Source organism: Equus caballus, chromosome 28, assembly GCF_041296265.1.
Source record: "Equus caballus isolate H_3958 breed thoroughbred chromosome 28, TB-T2T, whole genome shotgun sequence".
NCBI lineage: Eukaryota > Metazoa > Chordata > Mammalia > Perissodactyla > Equidae > Equus > Equus caballus.
This window is the reverse complement of record NC_091711.1, coordinates 43844650-43853651: the sequence shown is the minus strand read 5'-3', so window position 1 is coordinate 43853651 and position 9002 is coordinate 43844650. Positions and strand designations below refer to the sequence as shown.

Genomic DNA, 9002 nt, shown 5'->3' with positions numbered 1-9002 from the left:
ATTGGGTCATTTTTTCCTTATTGTTCAGTTGGAGGAGTTCTTTGTATATTTTGGATATCAGTCCTTCACCAGATGTGTCTTTTTCAAATATTTTCTCCCAGTTTGTGGTTTGTCTTTTCACTCTCTTAACAGTGTCTTTCACAGAGCATAAGGTGTTAATTTTAACGAAGTCCAACTTATCCATTTTTTCTTTCGTGGATGAGGCTTTCTGGCGTTGTTTCTAAAAACTTATCATAAAAGCCGAGGTCATTATGTATTCCCTTATGTTATCTCCTAAGAGTTTTATAGCTTAGCATTTTACATTTAGGTCTTTGATACGTATTGAGTCAATTTTTGTGAAAGATCTATGTCTAGGTTCTTTTTTTACACATGCATGTCCAGTTGTTCCATTTGTTGAAAAGACTATCCTCTCTCCACTGAATTGCAGTTGTTTCTTTTTCATAGATCATTTGATCATACTTGTGAGGTCTGTTTCTGGGCTCTCTACTCTGTTTCACTGAGCTAGTTGTCTATTCTTTCACCAACACCACACTGTCTTGATTACTGTAGCTGTATAGCAAGTCTCAAAGTCAGATAGACGTAGCCCTCCAACTTTGTTGTTCTTCTCCAATATTGTGCTGGCTATTCTTGGTCTTTTGCTTCTCCATATAAAATCTAGGATCAGTTTGTTAATATCCACAAAATAACTTGCTAGAATTTATTAGGATTTTGTTGAATCTATAGATCAAATCAGGAAGAACTGACATCTTGACAATATTGATTCTTCCTGTCACTGTACATGGAATATCTCCCCATTTATTTAGAATTTCTTTCATTAGTTTTGTAGTTTTACCCCAAATAGATCTTGTACATATTTTGTGATATATATATACCTAAGTATTTCCTTTTTTTTTTTTTGGTAAATGATATTGCATTTTTAATATCAAATTCCAGTTCATCCCTGGTATACAGGAAAACAATTGACCTTTGTATATTAACCTTGTATCCTGCAACCTTGCTATAATCACTTGTTAGTTTCAGGGGGATTTTTGGTCAATTCTTTAGGATTTCCTACATAGAAAATCATGTCATGTGTGAACAAACTTGGTTTTATTTCTTCCTTCCCAATGGGTATGTCTTTCATTTCCTTTTCTTGTCTTACAGCATCAGCCAGGACTTGCAGTACAACAATGAATAGGAGTGGTGAGAAGAGACATCCTTTCCTGATCTTAGCAGGAAAGCATCTAGTTGCTCACCATTGAGTTTGATGTTAGCTGTAGGTTTTTTGTAGACGTTCTTTATAAAGTTGAGGAAGTTCTCTCTATTTAGGAACCTAGGGGTTACTGGGAGTTTCTATCATGAATGGGTGTTGGATTTTGTGAAACGCTTTTTCTGCATCAATTAATATGATCATATGATTTTTCTTTAGTCTGTTGATATGATGGGTTACATTGATTGATTTTCAAATGTTAAACCAGCCTTGCATATCTGGAATAAATTCCACTTGGTTATGGTGTATAATTCATTTTATATATTGTTGAATTCAATTTGCCAATATTTTTTGAGGATTTTAGCATCTATGTTTATGAGAGATATTAATCTGTAGTTTTCTTTGCTTGTAATGTCTTTATTTGGTTTTGGTATAAGGATAGTGCTGGTTGCATAGAATGATTTAAGAAGTATTTCCTCCACTTCTATTTTCTGGAAGAGATTGTACAGAATTGGTATCATTTCTTCCTTATATGTTTGGTACAATGCACCAGTTAACCCACCTGGGCCTAGTGCTTTCTTTTTTAGAACGTTATTAGTTATGGATTCATTTTCTTTAACAGATATAGGTCTATTCAGATTTTCTATTTTTCTTCGTGTGAGTTTTGGTAGACTGTGTCTGATATTGACCCTGATATCAGTTTCCCGACACTAAACCCAGCATATATGGGGTTAAAACCAAAACACTCATTCCCTGCTTACTCTCTGGCTTCCTGGCTCCAGAATCCACTATCCTCCATGGAGACAGACACTGTCAAGGACAAGCACCTGGACTATCTCCTCCAGCAAAGAGATACAGACTAGTGGGAAAGCTCCGACCAGCAAGGCCATATGCTGCCCCTCCCCTACGTAAAACTCCAAATAAAAACCCTTCCTTTTAGCTTTTTCGGAGAGTTTGGGATTTCAGCGTTAGCTGCCCTCTCTCCTGCTCAGCGCTGTGCAAAAATAAAGTTCCTACTTTCTTCCACCACCCCCGGTGTCAGAGAGTGGCTTGCTGCGCGACGGGTGAGCGAACTCACTTCAGGTTCCGTAACACATCTTTCAAGGAACACTGTTCCATTTTATCTAGCTTATCAAATCTGTGGGCATAGAGTTGTTCATAATATTCCTTATTATCCTTTTAACGTCCATGGGATCAGTAGTGGCTGACCCACTTTCATTTCTGATATTAGAAATTTGCGTTTTCTTTTTCTTAGTTAGCCAGGATAGAGGTTTATAAATTTTACTGATCTTGTCAAAGAACAAATTTTAGTTTTGTTTTTCTCTATTGATTCTCTTTTCAACTCCATTTATTTCTGCTCTAATTTCTTTTCTTCTCCTTACTTAGGATTTAAGTTGGTCTTTCTCTAGTTTCCTAAAGTGGAAGCTTAGATTGTTGATTTTAGATCCTTCTTCTTTTCTTATATATGCATTTAATGCTATAAATTTCTCTCTAAGCAATATGTTTACTACATCCCACAATTTTGATAAGTTGTATTTTCATTTTAATTTAGTTCAAAATATATTTTGACTTCTTTGAGACTTCTTCTTTGACCTATATGTTATTTAAAAGTGTGTTGTTTAATCTCCAAGTATTTGGTGATTTTCCAGTTATCTTTCTCTTATTTATTTCTAGTTTAATTTCCTTGTGGTTTGAGAGTATACTTTGTATAATTTCTATGCTTTTTCGTTTGTTAAGGTGTGTTTTATGTCCCACGATGTGTCTATCTTGGTGAATGTTCCATGTGAGCTTGAGAAGAATGTGTATTCTGCTGTTGTTGAATGAAGTATTCTATAAATTAGATCTAATTGTTTGATAGTGCTATTTAGTTCAACTATGTCCTTACTGATTTTCTGCATGCTGGATCTGTCAATTGCTGATAGAGGGGTGTTGAATTCTCCAACTATAACAGCAGATTTGTCTATTTCTCCTTATAGCTCTCTGGTTTTGCCTCATGTATTTTGGTTCTCTGTTGTTAGATACATATGCATTAAGGACTGTTACATCTTCCTGGAGAATTAATTCTTTTATCAGTATATAATGACCCTCTTTCTCTGTGATAATTTTCTTTGCTCTGAAGTCAGCTTTGTTTTGGGTTTTTTTTGAGGAAGATTAGCCCTCAGCTAACATCTGCCACTAATCGTCCTCTTTCTGCTGAGGAAGACTGGCCCTGAGCTAACATCCGTGCCCATCTTCTTTTACTTTATATGTGGGACACCTGCCACAGCATGGCCTGACAAGTGGTGCTAGGTCCACACCCGGGATCCGAACCAGCAAACCCCAGGCAGCTGAAGCAGAACGTGTGAAATTTAACCACTGCACCACTGGGCTGGCCCCTCATTTTCTTTTGATTTCTGTTAATGAAGTATATCTTTCTCCAACCTTTTACTTTTTTTTCTTTTTAACAATTTGTGATAAAATCCACATTAAATTTACCATCTTAACCATTTTTAAGTGTACAGTTTAGTAGTGTTAGGTATATCCACATTGTTGTGCAACCAATCCCAAGAACTTTTTCTATCCCTTTCCTCTTAATCTGTGTCTTTATATTTAGAGTGGGTTTCTTATAGATAATATACAGTTGAGTCTTATTTTTTTAATCTACTCTGACAGTCTCTGTCTTTTGATTTGTGTATTTAGAGTCTTGGTATTTAAAATGATTATTGATATAGTTGGATCAATATCTACCATATTTTTTACTGTTTTCTATCCATTCTCCTCAAACTTTTTTTTCTTTTTGCCTTCTACTCTTTTTCTGCCTTCTCTTGTTTCAATTAAGCATTTTATGATTCCATTTTCTCTCCTCTCTTACAACATCAATGACATTATTTTTTCTAACTTTTTGTAGTGGCTGCCCTAAAGTTTGCAGTATGCATTTACAACTAATCCAAGTCCACTTTCAAATAGCATTACACCACTTCACAGATGGAGCAAGCACCTCATAACACAGTATTTCCAATTCCTCCCTTCTCTTATAACATTGCTGTCATTCACTTCATTTACCCATGAGCTATAATCACTGAATGCATTGTTGCTATTACTATTTTCAACAAATTATTATCTGTTAGATCAATTAAGAATAAGAAGAATAAAAGATTTTAGGGGCCGGCCCCATGGCCAAGTGGTTAAGTTCGTGTGCTCCACTTTGGCAGCCCAGGGTTTCGCCAGTTTGGATCCTGGGCGTGGACATGGCACCACTCGTCAAGCCATGCTGAGGCGGCGTCCCACATGCCACAACTTGAAGGACCCACAACTGAAATATACAACTATGTACCAGGGGCTTTGGGGAGAAAAAGCCTTCATTTATTTCTCCACTAATACTCTTCCTTTCTTTACGTAGATCCAAGTTTCTGACGTATATCATTTTCCTTCTCCCTGAAGAGGGTTTTTTAACATTTCTTGCAAGGCAGCACTGTTGGTGACAAATTCCCTCGATTTCTGTTTATCTGAGGAAGTATTTCTTCATTTTTGAAGAATAACTTTGCTAGCACAGAATATTACATTGCTTTTTTTTCTTTTAATACTTTACATATTTTACTCCATTCTTTTCTTACTTGTATGGTTTCTGAAGAGAAGTCTGACGTAATTCTTATCCTTGCTCCTCCTCAAGTAAGAGGTTTTCCCCTCTGGCTTCTTTCAAGATTTTCTTTGTCTTTGATTTTTCTGCAGTTTCAATAGGATATGTCCAATTGTAGAGTTTTTGGTATTTATCCTGCTTAGTATTGTCTGAGATTCCTAGATCTGTGGTTTGGTATCTTTCATTGATTTTGGAAAATCCTCAGTCATTATTACCTCAGATATTTCTTCTGTTCCTTTCTATCTGTTTTCTCCTTCTGGTGGTGTAGCTACACATTTTGCAGTCGTCCCACAGTTCTTGGATATTCTGTTCCATACTTTTCATTCTTGTTTCTCTTTGCATTTCAGTTCTGGAGGTTACTATCATCATATGTTCAAGCTCACCGATTCTCTCCTTGGCCATGTGCAGTCTACTGATGACCCCATCAAAGGCATTCTTCATTTCTATTAGAATGTTTTTTATTTCTAGCATTTCCTTTTGATTGTTTCTTAGAGTTTCCATCTCTCTGCTTACATTACCCATCTGTTCTTGTATGTTGTCCACTTTTTCCATTATAGCCCTTAGCATACTAACCAGTTGTTTTAAATTCACAGTCTAATTCCAACATCTTTGCCATGTCTAAGTCTGGTTCTGATGCTTGCTCTGTCCAAGCTATGTTTTTTGTATTTTATCATGCCTTGTTGTTTTATGCTGAAAGCCAGACATACTGCACTATGTGAAAGGAACTGAGGTAAATAGGCCTTTAGTGTGAGGCTTTATGTTTATCTGGCTTGGAGTTAGGCTGTGTTTACTGTTTGCTGTAGCTGTAGGCGTTAGGTTTAAATTTCCTCTGATGTCCTTATTTTATCTCCTCTTTTGTCTTTGTGTTTCCCTAGAGACTTCTTAAATAACGTCCTGGATGTGCAGTTCCTTCCACTGTACTCCCCTGTTATTTTGCAGGAGCCCTCCTCACGTGGTATAAGGTGTTGGGAGAAGGGAAGCATTCTATAGTCGTATATTTGGGGTCAGTCTTTTAGTTAACTTCTGCCCCGGGCTTTGACCTTCACAAGTGTTTCCCAGTTGTTGGATCCCCCCAACCCACACCTGGCCCCACTTAGTTGCGGCAGAAAGGCTAAAGGGCTGGACCTGGGTGTTTCCCTTCCCGCATGTAAAAGGCTTCAGGGGGCTGGAGTTGGGTATTCCCCCTCCCCAGGTAAGTTAGGCTCTGGTTAAATAGTTTCTCTTAAGGACAGGCCATGTTAAGGAGAACAGAATGCTTTGGAGGTATTTTTCAAAATAGCTACTATTCCATTCCCCCTGCCAGAAGCACAAAGAGATTTTTCTTCACTCTTTACTGTGGGGACCTGGTAGGGCTCCTGGAGGTAAAACTCACAAAGATGTTAGGGTCCTCCCTATGACTGGGCCCCCTGAAACTTTTTAACAAGCTTGTCTACACAGAGCCTCCACAAATTTCTCAATTACAGTTTAAGTTTTCCTACCCAGGTACTGGCTCCATCAGTGGGCTTCATTTCCTCAGCTTTTCCTTTTGGTAAGTTATGATTCTTCGTATCTACCTGTCTCTCCAATTTTATAAGCAGCCATTTGCCCCATGAGTTCAATTCTCTGATGGATCTAAGAAGCGTAACTGATTTTCAATGTGTTCAGCTTTTTTCTTGTTGTGAGGATGGGAGTGTTGACTTCCAAGCCCCTGACACACTGGGCCAGAAAACCCTCATCTCTTTTTTAGGAATCAATCTATGAAGGGAGCACGAGGACTTGCAGGCAAGGAATATTTGGATGAGGGGTCTCCTTACTAAGGCTGGACCATATGCCCAGACCGAAGGCCTTCCTGGTTGGGGCATCAAAACAACACAGGCATCCCCTTTGCCAGAAAGCCTATAGGACCACCTTAAGCTGGTTAGAATTCCTCCTCTAAACCCTGTGCAGACCTCTATCATTGTACTTTTGTCAGGAATTAAGAGTGTCTCTCTCACTCTCTCTTACTGGTCATTGGGTAAAAGCCAGGTCTAACACCAGAATTGGGTCCAAGGGAGAAGCCTATGCTCGAGCAAAAATATTTCCAAAATAGTTCCCAAAGTGAAGAATGCTAAGGCACAAACTGGGGTCAGAGAACCAGGGAAAGTAAGATTCACAGTAGGCCAACAGGAGGAGGTCCAGACAACCTCCCCAGAGGGATGACAGAAAGGGTGGAGTATCTACCACCCACCTGCTGCCATCCTATATTTTAGGAGTGGGTGGGCTCCAGGACAAGGTGGACACTTGAAAAACATAATGAAATTGTCTCTCTCTGGAGCAGTCTGTGTACTCCTAGAGATCAGGGCATGTCAGACTCCTCAAAGCACAGGGCTGACACACAGTAACCTCAGTAAGTACTGAACAGATCCTTAGGAAGCCCAGAGCACAATACCGGGCAACACAAGAAGCAAGTGGTCAGCCCATAAGCTCTTATATCCATTTATTCTGGCCCTCCTCTCTATGGAGAGTCAGAGAACAGGTTTCCTTGACTTAGGCAAGTGCCCCATTAGGGGGATTCAGAGACTTCAGCACTCAGAAGATCCATCTCTTTTGGAACCAGACAATGAACAGCTGAAGCAGGACAAGTGCAGAGCCTAGCCAGGAAGCTGAAAGCCTGGGCACATCCAAGCTGCCCTACTGGGTGGCCCCAAGGGAGCAGCACCAGGCAAACGATATCACAGATGCCCTTGAAAACAGAGAGACTAATCCCATAGTAGATGTGTTTGACAGCAAGCAGACTTTAATCAAGAGTGTAAAACCAAGGTGACCCCAGCCTCTTCAGTTACATTAATTTCCCTTTTCTCCTCAGGACATAGGCAGGAAGGAAGCCTGTTTTCTAACAAGAATCCAGAAATCAGTCTCCATCCCCAAGCTGTTTTATGTAGACTGGTTCAGATGTCTCTCACTCTGGTTGGCTTGTGATCTGTGTTCAGGCATTTTCCTTCCTTGAGAACAGGAGTCCGTCTCACATGATTCGTCTGTCTTTTGAGGCACTGGGTATAAGGGAAGTCACCCTGGAATTAAGCTGCTGTTATACTAGCTGTTCGCTCTGCCTAGAACATTCTTCCCCAGATATCTGCACGGCTAGCTCCCTCACCTCCTTTATCCTTCAAATCTTTACTCAAATACTACTTCTCAACAAGGCTCTATTACAATCTGCGCCCTTGGCCAAGCCCCTAGCATCCCCAATCTCCCTTACTTTGCTCTATATTTTGTCACAGCTCTTATCAACTTCTCTGTCTTTGCTTTTTCTGTAGTTTGAATATGATATGCCTAGCTATATTGTAGAACTTATAATATGCACTGACTGCATCTTAGTATTACTAGAATGTAAGCTCCATAAGATCAGGAATTTTTGTCTGTTTTAGTCACTGACATCCCAAGCACACAGCCATGGCACATAAAAGGTACTCAACAGATGAGTGTGTGAATGAAAGGGAAACCTAGGGTCAGATCCCACCCTGTCACTTACTCCAGCTGTGTGCCTTAGGCACTTTGCTTCCCTCTCGGCCCCAGTTTCTTCATCTCTGAGACTGGGGTCTAAGCGCCCACCTCCTGGATGATGCATGTGAAGTGTCTGGCAGGGTGCTTGGCATGAGCAGACGGTTAATAAATGGCGGCCAATTGGCATGATTACTTCCCTCCTCGAACTCTTCACCTTCCATCTCTTATAAGTACCCTTTACTCAGGGGCATCACCAAGATAATTAATGTGGCAGAGCCTTCAGGTCTGGGGCTGTGCTGAGGGGGTGAGGGCATGAGGCTGTGTAAAGCTCAAAGACCTCAGAATTCTTTCTTTCCTGTGCCAGATGGACTTGCTCTAGAGGCACGGGCATCAGGCTCTCAGCAACCCCCAGCCCGCAGTTACACGGCAGCAGAGGATCTAGAACCAACCTTGGGTCCTCTGAGAAATCTGAGCCCCCCTTTGACCTACTAGGCCACATTTGCCACAGTTGATTTTCTAAGCCCTCTGACCGCCAGAGATCAAGCCTGCAATAAGGAAGGGACTCAGAGCTCACCAGGACCTCACAGATGTGTGGAGAAGATCAGGCACTACAAGCACAGGAAACTCCTCCTACTGCTTGGCACCTGTGGGATGAAAAAAGGATGCTAAGTAACGGGTTCCCCAGTCAGAGGTTAGGGCCCAGAGGGTTCATGTCCTGCCCCCACCACTCAATAGTTG

General features: G+C 40.4%; 1 protein-coding gene across 4 annotated transcripts in view; it reads right to left on the bottom strand.

Annotated features, from left to right (window-relative positions):
* Positions 1–7538: 7538 nt before the first annotated feature.
* WBP2NL (WBP2 N-terminal like) overlaps positions 7539–9002 on the bottom strand; it is a 42535-nt gene continuing 41071 nt past the window's right edge. For 2 of the 4 annotated variants that reach the window (XM_023631051.2, XM_070253740.1), the window contains exons 7-8: positions 8839–8908; positions 7539–7834 (exon numbers count right to left, since the gene is read on the bottom strand). The gene's annotated coding sequence lies outside the window, so the exon portion shown is untranslated. The remainder of the gene's footprint in view (positions 7835–8838; positions 8909–9002) is intronic. The other 2 variants (XM_014736923.3, XM_070253739.1) reach the window with 1 other exon arrangement.